The 12,643-nt window shown below is 41.2% G+C and overlaps 1 long non-coding RNA gene across 1 annotated transcript; it reads right to left on the bottom strand.

Moving 5' to 3' along the window:
- Positions 1-10,335: 10,335 nt before the first annotated feature.
- Positions 10,336-11,473, bottom strand: LOC134285586 (uncharacterized). Its single transcript, XR_009996488.1, has 2 exons — positions 11,183-11,473; positions 10,336-11,040 (listed from the first exon to the last, which is right to left on the bottom strand). It is a non-coding gene; the product is annotated as an uncharacterized LOC134285586 (long non-coding RNA).
- Positions 11,474-12,643: the final 1,170 nt, after the last annotated feature.

Below are 12,643 nucleotides of genomic sequence, written 5' to 3'. Positions count from 1 at the left end.
GAGTTCCTGAGTAACTCTTTTCACCAATGATCGACGAAATTTGTCGAAAAACACCCCTAAAACTGCAAGAAAAGCGGGATATCGGGCAATATTGTTTTGATTTTGCGCTGAATCAGGCAACACCCAAGCAAAAACGGGAGCAATCCGGAGAAATTCTGAGCAACTCTGTGAAGGAAAATGCACTCCCCAGCACAGTGTCTTGCCCCAAGGCTGAAGTCGGCCGGATTGCTGGACGCGGTCAAGAAGGATGCGCCAACCGTTGCAGCCGAATTAGCGAAGTTTCAAGAGATGGACGGGAAGGCAGTGAACCTGATCATTTCCTTCATTCACGACGATTTGTTGGATCTGATCCGGGAGAAGGAAACGGCCAAGGACATTTGGGCGACGTTGGAAGGTGTCTACGCCAAGAAGTCGGTTTCGTCGCAAACGCTCATACGCAAGCAACTCGCGAAGCTCAAGATGGCGGAAGATTCGTCGATCAGGGACCATCTGAAGACGTTCGACGAGCTCATCCGGAAACTCAAGTCAGCGGGAGCGAAACTTGAAGAAGGCGATTTGGTTTCGCAGCTGTTCGTCACTCTTCCGGAATCCTACGATCCGTTGGTGACAGCTTTGGAAAACCTGGACGAAGACAAACTGACCCTGGATGCCGTAAGAGAAAGGCTGTTGGCAGAAGATATGAAGAAGAGTGACCGCATGACCGATGTGCACAAGGACGATCCATTAGCGTTTGCTGGAAACATTCGAAAGCCGTGGAATGAACAACGAAAGGAGTCATGGAAGTTCCGAGGGAAATGTCATCGATACTCGATCCGACGTGACCCTGCGCTTGGGGCAAGACACTGTGCTGGGGAGTGCATTTTCCTTCACAGAGTTGCTCAGAATTTCTCCGGATTGCTCCCGTTTTTGCTTGGGTGTTGCCTGATTCAGCGCAAAATCAAAACAATATTGCCCGATATCCCGCTTTTCTTGCAGTTTTAGGGGTGTTTTTCGACAAATTTCGTCGATCATTGGTGAAAAGAGTTACTCAGGAACTCTCAGAGTTACTCTCGTTTGCACAGTGTCTTGCCCCTAGACCCTGCGCTGCAATCACACTTTGAAGGTGTGTGCACACTATTGTGTCAGTCCAATTTGGGGTGCAGTCAGCAATACCAGCATCTGTGAACTGAATTTTGCTTTATGCCGCGAAAATCAGCGTTGAATCCGGGGATGAATCTACACAAAATATCGGAACCTTTCGGAACTATTAACTTTCACTCTAACATCAAGAAAAACAAACATGGCTGACCAAATGTTGAGCTCGTTGCGACGTAGAACCGAGTTTTCTCGGTATCTGCAAACCGAAGTCGTGTATTTTGGACGGAACCGGCTTGTTCGGTAGATATGACATATCAATCTGTCAAAAAAACGCCATTTTCAACGAACAATCGGTTTTAAACAACATGATCTCGCTAATATACCGACGCGGTCGGTTTCTGGTCTGCAACCGATGAAAATCGTTAGAAAATCAAACCGAGTTCGGTAATAAAAACTAAGTGTGTAGGCAAGAAATCATATAACCCAAGCTGTTTGCACCATTTCATTGCAGAAACGGAGAACTGATCATCTCACCATACAAAAATCCAGCTCACTACTTTCAATCTAGTACTTCACTGATTGCTTCCTATTGAACAAAGTTGATACATACAGCAGAATCCTCAGAAAATAAGCTTTCCGTTCCATCATTAAAAGTCTCAAAAATATCTTCCATATTGATACAATAACTAAAATAAACTGATCGAATTTTATATCGACAAAAGCACATACTACCTACCTATTTAAATCGAGCTCCAGAATTTCTCAGTGAGATTTTACTTACACTCAAAAAAATTTACACGTCGGAGTAATTTGTTTTACACATAAATTTGCGCAAATTGTAAAAACCCGTGATTGTCAGGTGCGGAACATATAGAATCACCAACACGAGTTTTTGCGTTGAGATATCAACAATCTCCACGATTCTAATGTGTATCTCACATGGAATTTGAATAGAATACGTATGGATTCTGATTGAAGGGCTAGTGAATATGACTTTTTGATCTTGTGATCTCGACTTTCAATAAGAATACACGAATACATAAATATCATATTATGAAGAACATAAATTTCGTGTTGTGATGCACATGTATTTCATGTTATGTTTCCCATGTAGTCCTCCAGGCAAGAAATACAATCTGAAGTGCCCTTACTTCACGCGTGCATATCGAGGGGCGGATCACTTCCAAAACAACTGAATCCATAATGCGTTTTGATGGAAATGCGTTACAAAATGCTCCAATGCGTTGAAAAATGCATTTGAAAATGTAATGCGTTGAAAAATGCGCCAAAATATCCAATACGTTGAAAAATGCACAGGAATGCATGAAGAATTTTTGGAGTTTTATTACATAATTTGTTGAAAAATACGCCAATGCGTATCAGCATAACCTTATAGTGTTTAGTGGGAGGAGTGATACGGGTTTATTTTGTGATTGCACGAGAGATGATCACCTTTTGAAAAGGCCATTTTCGCGAGTTACTACGGAATTCGGTGAAAAGTGGCGCATCGAGACAAATTAACTTCCTAAAGGTATGTATTTATCCGGTTTCGTGGGTAGCCTTTGACGGAGCCGCAGTGCTGAGAAGAACAAACGAGGTAAATAAAACAACATTTGTCTGAACTCTTTCACGCATGCTTAACGCTACTTCCTGACACATTTTCATTCATAAGATTGGCTCGTTTAATAAAGTATTGCTTAACTGACTGACGGAGCGATGAGACATAACGCTGGCACGGTAGAAAGAATTTGTTTGGCAATTAAACGCAAAGCGAAACTCGTAGGTGGAAGCATACACAAAAAGTATTTTACGGATATGATTACTGTATTGATATTACCTGGGTATGTATTCGCAAAATGAACAATTAACCCAATTTTATGGACAGATACGACCTGATGATGGTTGCTGTATTTTTTCAACGAATTTCAAAAGTAGATGTACTTTAGAATAGATAAAAGGGAGTGTAGGTGTTTGGGCAAATGAAAAGGTGAAACGTTCCCAAACTCATGATTGTTAAACAACCCAGGCGTCATGTTTTCGATTCCATCATCTTGTACCATTGTTAAGGGATGGGAACCCAAATGCATTGTATATGAGGGAACCCGATTGATGTTGGCTGCAAGCTTTGTAGGGATGATTAACATGATAAGCCGTAAGTTCAACACGTAAATGACAACAATGTTGATATTGATATTATACTTCTAGTACGGCACTTCCTGCCAAGTTTTCATTCATGAAATAAGCGATCAGCTGATCCGAATCGGCTTGTAAAATGGTTTATTGCTTGGCATTGGGTTGGCACGATGGTGGGAGGCTGATTGGCAATCTGTCGCAAACTTGGTCGCAAAGCAAAACTCATAGGTGGAAGTGTTGCACAAATGGTATTTTACGCGTTTTGGACATGATTATTGTATTGATATTCGCAAAATTATCATTACATTTTATGAATTGATACGATCTTCAAAGTTGGCTACGGTTGTTATATTTTTCAACGATTTTTAAAACAGAAGAAAAGGGGATTGGTTTTTGGGTGAAAACAAAGAGATACAACGTTCCCAACACATGATGATCGGACAGAAAAATACAATAATATTTGCTTGTAGATTGTAAGGGACCAAATATAGCGTGGACATGGGTATTGATCTTTGTCGCCAAATAGAGTCTCAGATAGTGAACTGGAAGATTGCACCTTTGAGGAGGTAATTTAGAAGAGCTTATTGGAACAATAGAAAAAAGTCAGTATGGTTGGTCGGTAGTTAGACCTAGTTGAATAGAGAATTTAAGTTTAATAGTTCGTGATAGATTCGATGAAAGTACTAAGTCTCAAAATGGCTTAGTGTACGCGCAAAAAAAAAAAATGGAATTACAGACAGGTCTATTAATTTTGAACTAGCAATCGAGCTTGCAATGAACTTGGTTATAAAAATTGATTGGAAGGCATGTATGGGTCGACTGAACATTCAAAATCCAACTCAGGTGAAAGTTGGTCGGTGATGCAAATATTTTATGGTTTTGTAATTGTATTTGTAATTTTATTGTTCACGTAACGTGAGTTTTGCTGCTCATGTGGTTTTGAGCCTGGTAGGTTTAATCCAACATAGGATGCCCAAGATCAAACATAATTCGGTGAAGTGTGCTAGAACGTATAAATTGTGAACTGTAATAGAAGTTGTTGGAAAGGCATATATGGGGCAACTCAAAATTTAAATCCAACTCTGGAGTGGGTTGGTCGGTGGTGCGGACTAGCCATCGGACCTAGTTGGGTTAACTAAAAATTTAAATCCAACTTTCGAATAGGTTGGTCGGTGGTGCGGAGTAGCCATCAGACCCAGTTGGGTCAACTGAAAATTTAAATCCAACTTTCGAATAGGTTGGTCGGTGGTGCGGAGTAGCCATCGGACCTAGTTGGGTCAACTGAAAATTTAAATCCAACTTTCGAATAGGTTGGTCGGTGGTGCGGAGTAGCCATCGGACCTAGTTGGGTCAACTGAAAATTTAAATCCAACTTTCGAATAGGTTGGTCGGTGGTGCGGAGTAGCCATCGGACCTAGTTGGGTCAACTGAAGATTTAAATCCAACTTTCGAATAGGTTGGTCGGTGGTGCGGAGTAGCCATCGGACCTAGTTGGGTCAACTGAAAATTTAAATCCAACTTTCGAATAGGTTGGTCGGTGGTGCGGAGTAGCCATCGGACCTAGTTGGGTCAACTGAAAATTTAAATCCAACTTTCGAATAGGTTGGTCGGTGGTGCGGAGTAGCCATCGGACCTAGTTGGGTCAACTGAAAATTCAAATCCAACTTTCGAATAGGTTGGTCGGTGGTGCGGAGTAGCCATCGGACCTAGTTGGGTCAACTGAAAATTTAAATCCAACTTTCGAATAGGTTGGTCGGTGGTGCGGAGTAGCCATCGGACCTAGTTGGGTCAACTAAAAATTTAAATCCAACGTATAAATTGCAAACTGTCGAGGAAGTTGTTGAATATTTTACTGGTTTTGCTGCTTATGTGAATTTTTGAGCCTGGTAAGCTCAACCCAACATAGCATGCCAAAGATCAGACAGAACTCGTTGAGGTGTGTTAGAACGTATAAATTGCGAACTGTCGAGGAAGTTGTTGAATATTTTACTGGTTTCGCTGCTTATGTGATTTTTTGAGCCTGGTAAGCTCAACCAAACATAGCATGCCAAAGATCAGATAGAACTCGTTGAGGTGTGTTAGAACGTATAAATTGCGAACTGTCGAGGAAGTTGTTGAATATTTAACTGGTTTTGTTGCATATGTGAATTTTTGAGCCTGATAAGCTTAACCCAACATAGCATGCCAAAGATCAGATAGAACTCGTTGAGGTGTGTTAGAACGTATAAATTGCGAACTATCGAGGAAGTTGTTGAATATTTTACTGGTTTTGCTGCTTATGTGATTTTTTGAGCCTGGTAAGCTCAACCCAACATAGCATGCCAAAGATCAGATAGAACTCGTTGAGGTGTGTTAGAACGTATAAATTGCGAACTGTCGAGGAAGTTGTTGAATATTTTACTGGTTTTGCTGCTTATGTGATTTTTTGAGCCTGGTAAGCTCAACCTAACATAGCATGCCGAAGATCAGATAGAACTCGTTGAGGTGTGTTAGAACGTATAAATTGCGAACTTTCGAGGAAGTTGTTGAATATTTAACTGGTTTTGCTGCTTATGTGAATTTTTGAGCCTGATAAGCTTAACCCAACATAGCATGCCAAAGATCAGATAGAACTCGTTGAGGTGTGTTAGAACGTATAAATTGCGAACTGTCGAGGAAGTTGTTGAATATTTAACTGGTTTTGTTGCTTATGTGAATTTTTGAGCCTGATAAGCTTAACCCAACATAGCATGCCAAAGATCAGATAGAACTCGTTGAGGTGTGTTAGAACGTATAAATTGCGAACTGTCGAGGAAGTTGTTGAATATTTTACTGGTTTTGCTGCTTATGTGATTTTTTGAGCCTGGTAAGCTCAACCTAACATAGCATGCCAAAGATCAGATAGAACTCGTTGAGGTGTGTTAGAACGTATAAATTGCGAACTTTCGAGGAAGTTGTTGAATATTTAACTGGTTTTGCTGCTTATGTGAATTTTTGAGCCTGGTAAGCTCAACCCAACATAGCATGCCAAAGATCAGATAGAACTCGTTGAGGTGTGTTAGAACGTATAAATTGCGAACTATCGAGGAAGTTGTTGAATATTTAACTGGTTTTGCTGCTTATGTGAATTTTTGAGCCTGATAAGCTTAACCCAACATAGCATGCCAAAGATCAGATAGAACTCGTTGAGGTGTGTTAGAACGTATAAATTGCGAACTGTCGAGGAAGTTGTTGAATATTTTACTGGTTTTGCTGCTTATGTGATTTTTTGAGCCTGGTAAGCTCAACCTAACATAGCATGCCAAAGATCAGATAGAACTCGTTGAGGTGTGTTAGAACGTATAAATTGCGAACTTTCGAGGAAGTTGTTGAATATTTAACTGGTTTTGCTGCTTATGTGAATTTTTGAGCCTGGTAAGCTCAACCCAACATAGCATGCCAAAGATCAGATAGAACTCGTTGAGGTGTGTTAGAACGTATAAATTGCGAACTATCGAGGAAGTTGTTGAATATTTAACTGGTTTTGCTGCTTATGTGAATTTTTGAGCCTGATAAGCTTAACCCAACATAGCATGCCAAAGATCAGATAGAACTCGTTGAGGTGTGTTAGAACGTATAAATTGCGAACTGTCGAGGAAGTTGTTGAATATTTTACTGGTTTTGCTGCTTATGTGATTTTTTGAGCCTGGTAAGCTCAACCTAACATAGCATGCCAAAGATCAGATAGAACTCGTTGAGGTGTGTTAGAACGTATAAATTGCGAACTATCGAGGAAGTTGTTGAATATTTAACTGGTTTTGCTGCTTATGTGATTTTTTGAGCTTGGTAAGCTCAACCCAACATAGCATGCCAAAGATCAGACAGAACTCGTTGAGGTGTGTTAGAACGTATAAATTTCGAACTGTCGAGGAAGTTGTTGAATATTTTACTGGTTTTGCTGCTTATGTGATTTTTTGAGCCTGGTAAGCTCAACCTAACATAGCATGCCAAAGATCAGATAGAACTCGTTGAGGTGTGTTAGAACGTATAAATTGCGAACTTTCGAGGAAGTTGTTGGATATTTAACTGGTTTTGCTGCTTTTGTGAATTTTTGAGCCTGGTAAGATCAACCCAACCTAGCATGTCAAAGATCGGACAGAACTCGTTGAGGTATGTTAGAACGTATATATTGCGAACTGTCGAGGAAGTTGCTGAATATTTTTCTGTTTTGCTGCTTATGTGATTTTTTGAGCCTGGTAAGCTCAACCTAACATAGCATGCCAAAGATCAGACAGAACTCGTTGAGGTGTGTTAGAACGTATAAATTGCGAACTGTCGAGGAAGTTGTTGAATATTTTACTGGTTTTGCTGCTTATGTGATTTTTTAAGCCTGGTAAGCTCAACCCAACATAGCATGCAAAGATCAGACAGAACTCGTTGAGGTGTGTTAGAACGTATAAATTTCGAACTGTCGAGAAAGTTGTTGAATATTTTACTGGTTTTGCTGCTTATGTGATTTTCTGAGCGTGGTAAGCTCAACTTAACATAGCATGCCAAAGATCAGACAGAACTCGTTGAGGTGTGTTAGAACGTATAAATTGCGAACTGTCGAGGAAGTTGTTGAATATTTAACTGGTTTTGCTGCTTACGTGATTTTTTGAGCCTGGTAAGCTCAACCCAACATAGCATGCAAAGATCAGACAGAACTCGTTGAGGTGTGTTAGAACGTATAAATTGCGAACTGTCGAGGAAGTTGTTGAATATTTTACTGGTTTTGCTGCTTATGTGATTTTTTGAGCCTGGTAAGCTCAACCCAACATAGCATGCCAAAGATCAGACAGAAATCGTTGAGGTGTGTTAGAACGTATAAATTGCGAACTGTCGAGGAAGTTGTTGAATATTTTACTGGTTTTGCTGCTTATGTGATTTTTTGAGCCTGGTAAGCTCAACCCAACATAGCATGCCAAAGATCAGACAGAAATCGTTGAGGTGTGTTAGAACGTATAAATTGCGAACTGTCGAGGAAGTTGTTGAATATTTTACTGGTTTTGCTGCTTATGTGATTTTTTGAGCCTGGTAAGCTCAACCCAACATAGCATGCCAAAGATCAGATAGAACTCGTTGAGGTGTGTTAGAACGTATAAATTGCGAACTGTCGAGGAAGTTGTTGAATATTTTACTGGTTTTGCTGCTTATGTGATTTTTTGAGTCTGGTAAGCTCAACCCAACATAGCATGCCAAAGATCAGACAGAACTCGTTGAGGTGTGTTAGAACGTATAAATTTCGAACTGTCGAGGAAGTTGTTGAATATTTTACTGGTTTTGCTGCTTATGTGATTTTTTGAGCGTGGTAAGCTCAACTTAACATAGCATGCCAAAGATCAGACAGAACTCGTTGAGGTGTGTTAGAACGTATAAATTGCGAACTGTCGAGGAAGTTGTTGAATATTTAACTGGTTTTGCTGCTTACGTGATTTTTTGAGCCTGGTAAGCTCAACCCAACATAGCATGCAAAGATCAGACAGAACTCGTTGAGGTGTGTTAGAACGTATAAATTGCGAACTGTCGAGGAAGTTGTTGAATATTTTACTGGTTTTGCTGCTTATGTGATTTTTTGAGCCTGGTAAGCTCAACCCAACATAGCATGCCAAAGATCAGACAGAAATCGTTGAGGTGTGTTAGAACGTATAAATTGCGAACTGTCGAGGAAGTTGTTGAATATTTTACTGGTTTTGCTGCTTATGTGATTTTTTGAGCCTGGTAAGCTCAACCCAACATAGCATGCCAAAGATCAGATAGAGCTCGTTGAGGTGTGTTAGAACGTATAAATTGCGAACTGTCGAGGAAGTTGTTGAATATTTTACTGGTTTTGCTGCTTATGTGATTTTTTGAGCTTGGTAAGCTCAACCCAACATAGCATGCCAAAGATCAGACAGAACTCGTTGAGGTGTGTTAGAACGTATAAATTGCGAACTGTCGAAGAAGTTGTTGAATATTTTACTGGTTTTGCTGCTTATGTGATTTTTTGAGCCTGGTAGGCTCAACCCAACATAGCATGCCAAAGATCAGACAGAACTCGTTGAGGTGTGTTAGAACGTATAAATTGCGAACTGTCGAAGAAGTTGTTGAATATTTTACTGGTTTTGCTGCTTATGTGATTTTTTGAGCCTGGTAAGCTCAACCCAACATAGCATGCCAAAGATCAGATAGAACTCGTTGAGGTGTGTTAGAACGTATAAATTGCGAACTGTCGAGGAAGTTGTTGAATATTTAACTGGTTTTGCTGCTTATGTGAATTTTTGAGCCTGGTAAGCTCAACCCACTATAGTATGCCAAAGATCAGACAGAACTCGTTGAGGTGTGTTATATTGATGTGTAATTCATGGGCCTTCTGCCTGAAACACATTATGTGTGTATTGCGCGCCACTTCGGTGCTGTTGTCAGTTCAGACAAAACTTTGTAAACAATCAGAGTCAGATCATTAATAATAAAAAACTGTTTCGCGTTATTAAATGGTATTTCACCGTATTTTCCTTCGTCCGAGTCCTTCTGCCCATTATGTTAGAACGTATAAATTTCGAACTGTCGAGGAAGTTGTTGAATATTTTACTGGTTTTGCTGCTTATGTGATTTTCTGAGCCTGGTAAGCTCAACCCAACCTAGCATGTCAAAGATCAGACAGAACTCGTTGAGGTGTGTTAGAACGTATAAATTGCGAACTGTCGAGGAAGTTGCTGAATATTTTACTGGTTTTGCTGCCTATGTGATTTTTTGAGCCTGGTAAGCTCAACCCAACATAGCATGCCAAAGATCAGACAGAACTCGTTGAGGTGTGTTAGAACGTATAAATTGCGAACTGTCGAGGAAGTTGTTGGATGTTTTACTGGTTTTGCTGCTTAAAATAAGTTTGAGTTTGGTAAGCTGAAACGAATAAAACATATTCAAGAAGAGATAGAACTGGATGAGTGGTGCTTTAAAATGTTAATTGTGATGTATTAAGGATGTGTTTAAACAAGGTATTTGTTAGTTGATGATGTTTTTTAAGTATTATTGTAAACATTGTCTGAATTATTGCATGTTGTATGCTTTAAATATTCTCATATGTTGATCAATATAACATTCACTAGAGAGTAGAGGTGAAGGTGAATGTAGGAATAAGATGTCATGGAATAAAATATTAACTGTTTATTTATTTCTGTGGGTTACGAGTTGGCAGATTATTGTTAGTCAGAAATAAGTGTGTAAAAACAGGCTTGTGCTCGCGCGCGAGCACGCAAGAATTCAGTCTAAAAATGGATGTGTACGAAGACGGTTGTGTTGTTCGTGTGTATTGCCCTGCGGATGGGTAAATTACGGAATACTTCCGTACAAAATGATCCGTGAACCGTTCCTCGGTTCACGACAGCCTTATCAATCGTAATGACATCCTCAGCTTGAATCTGCTCCTTCATAAAGTACTGTACTGGACGATCTTGTTTCCGAGATTATAGTTTGTCTTTATATACGTGATCTTAATTGCCAACCTTCTGCCCCGTGCCGGAAGCCGGACGATCGATCTGAATTTGCACAACTTTATCCTTGATGATTTCTGTCTCCTCCTCGATGGAAACTAATGTCGCAACCTTTGCGCAATGGATCTCCGAGCCGGATATCCTCGTGAAGGGTGTTTCGTTGCCAAGCGACTGTGCCATCCTCACAATAATGGCCGTTTTTCCCGATTTAGGCTCTCCGGCCAACAGAATACACCGCCCGGCTATCTTCCCTTCATGCACAATCTGCACCACCAGGCCGGCAGCCCGCAGGGTGTCATTCTGGCCCACCATGCCATGGGACGCGGCACGAGCTTCCGGCACTCATCCGACCTGAGCCCACCTGTGGAATACAGGACGAAAAGGATAAAATAGGATTGATCAACGATTGAATGAAATATGATTGCGCAGCCAGAACTGGTGTAATCTTTTCCATGAGCTATTTGCTGGCGGCAGCTCAACAACAAGAGTGGTTCTTTGCTTACCATTTCCAACGACGAATATCGGCTTTCGGTGAAGATATTTCCCAGTTTCCGCTGGGCACGAACATTCCACTGAAGCCCAGGATGAGGAACTCCCTTCGTCAGCAGCACGTAAATGCACATCGGAACCAAATAAATATATTAGACGACATTAAATGAAATTTTCAGACCGTGCACCATGTTTTCAAATCATAAACAATGTAAACAGAACATTGCTAGGCGAGCGAGGCGAAAGCAGGCGAAAAGGGGTAGAAACTGTCAAAACTTGACGAGGAGGGGTAAGCCAATGCATAAAAATAACGGCGGTGACATAGTAGAGAGTTGCGTGAAGCGAAGCGCAGTGCGACGCGTTTGCGTTCGACCAGTTTTTGTAAGCGCCAGTGCAACACGCATGGTGAGACGCGTTGACCAGTCAGAGTGAACGCGAATCACAGCGTCGGCAGCTGCGTCAAACCATTCCGTCGAGTGCTTTCACGCGCGTGCATGCACAAGTTGCTGTACGGGGAACTGATGGTTGCTAGGACCGTCTCATGATTCTGTGCGCCTGGTGTGTGGTGTGTGCTGTTTGAGTGAATTCGTCATGACGGGGTTGAGTCAGGTGTGAGTTTGGTCGTGGTTTGAGAGTACTCATTATGCTGATGGTTGTGATTATGGTGCTGAACATCTGTAATTTTGCTTCGGATACGCGTCACAAGGCGCGTCACTGTGTCATGCTTCGCGTTGCTCGACGCGTGTATGAAAGCTGATCGACAAACGCGTTGCGCATCGCTTCACGCGCCGCCTTACTATGTCATCGGCCTAAGGCCAAAACGGTAATCACAAGTCCCCTCGGAAAACTCATGCCCAAAGAAAAAGAAGAAAACATGGTACCGAAATTTTTTAGTGGTTTGTACCGCACTCTTACGTCTGTATAAATTCGTCTGTGGTAATACTATTCTGGTGGATCGTAGTGTGCCGCGCGCGAATGCAGACGTCAATTTTTTTTCGTGCTGTGTTTTTGTCATGCTGCTCTTGAGCGTTTTGCTTGTCGCTTTTTCATTTGGTTCGGCCGCGAGCGCGTCGTCGTCGTCGTCGTCTATTTCACAGTGCTCATATTCGTACAGGGCAGTTTAGTGTGTTTTTGGAGGTAACGTCGAAATGCCGCTTTGAGTTTTTGGAAGCAAAGTGTACAGGCCGCGTTTTCATTCGGATCGTCCGTCGTCGTCGTCTATTTGACTGTCCACATCGTCGTACCCGTGTGTAGTTGTAGCGGTTCAGTGTGATTTCGGAGAAGAGGCCAATTAGTGGAAGATGCTGTAGCACATACGCACTGGACACTTCGAAGGATGTTAATTGATGAGCTCTTTCCATTTTATCATAACAATAATAATATTAATAATTAATGCTATGTGTATTTATCTAACAAATATTGAAAAGTTCGTCACGTCATGTGTCGGCGCTAGTTCCAAATGCACATTTAGTTGA

The sequence above is a fragment of the Aedes albopictus genome, chromosome 1 (genome assembly GCF_035046485.1).
Source record: "Aedes albopictus strain Foshan chromosome 1, AalbF5, whole genome shotgun sequence".
Taxonomy (NCBI): domain Eukaryota; kingdom Metazoa; phylum Arthropoda; class Insecta; order Diptera; family Culicidae; genus Aedes; species Aedes albopictus.
Note: the sequence above shows the minus strand (reverse complement) of the source record. Positions and strands in the feature narration are given on the sequence as shown.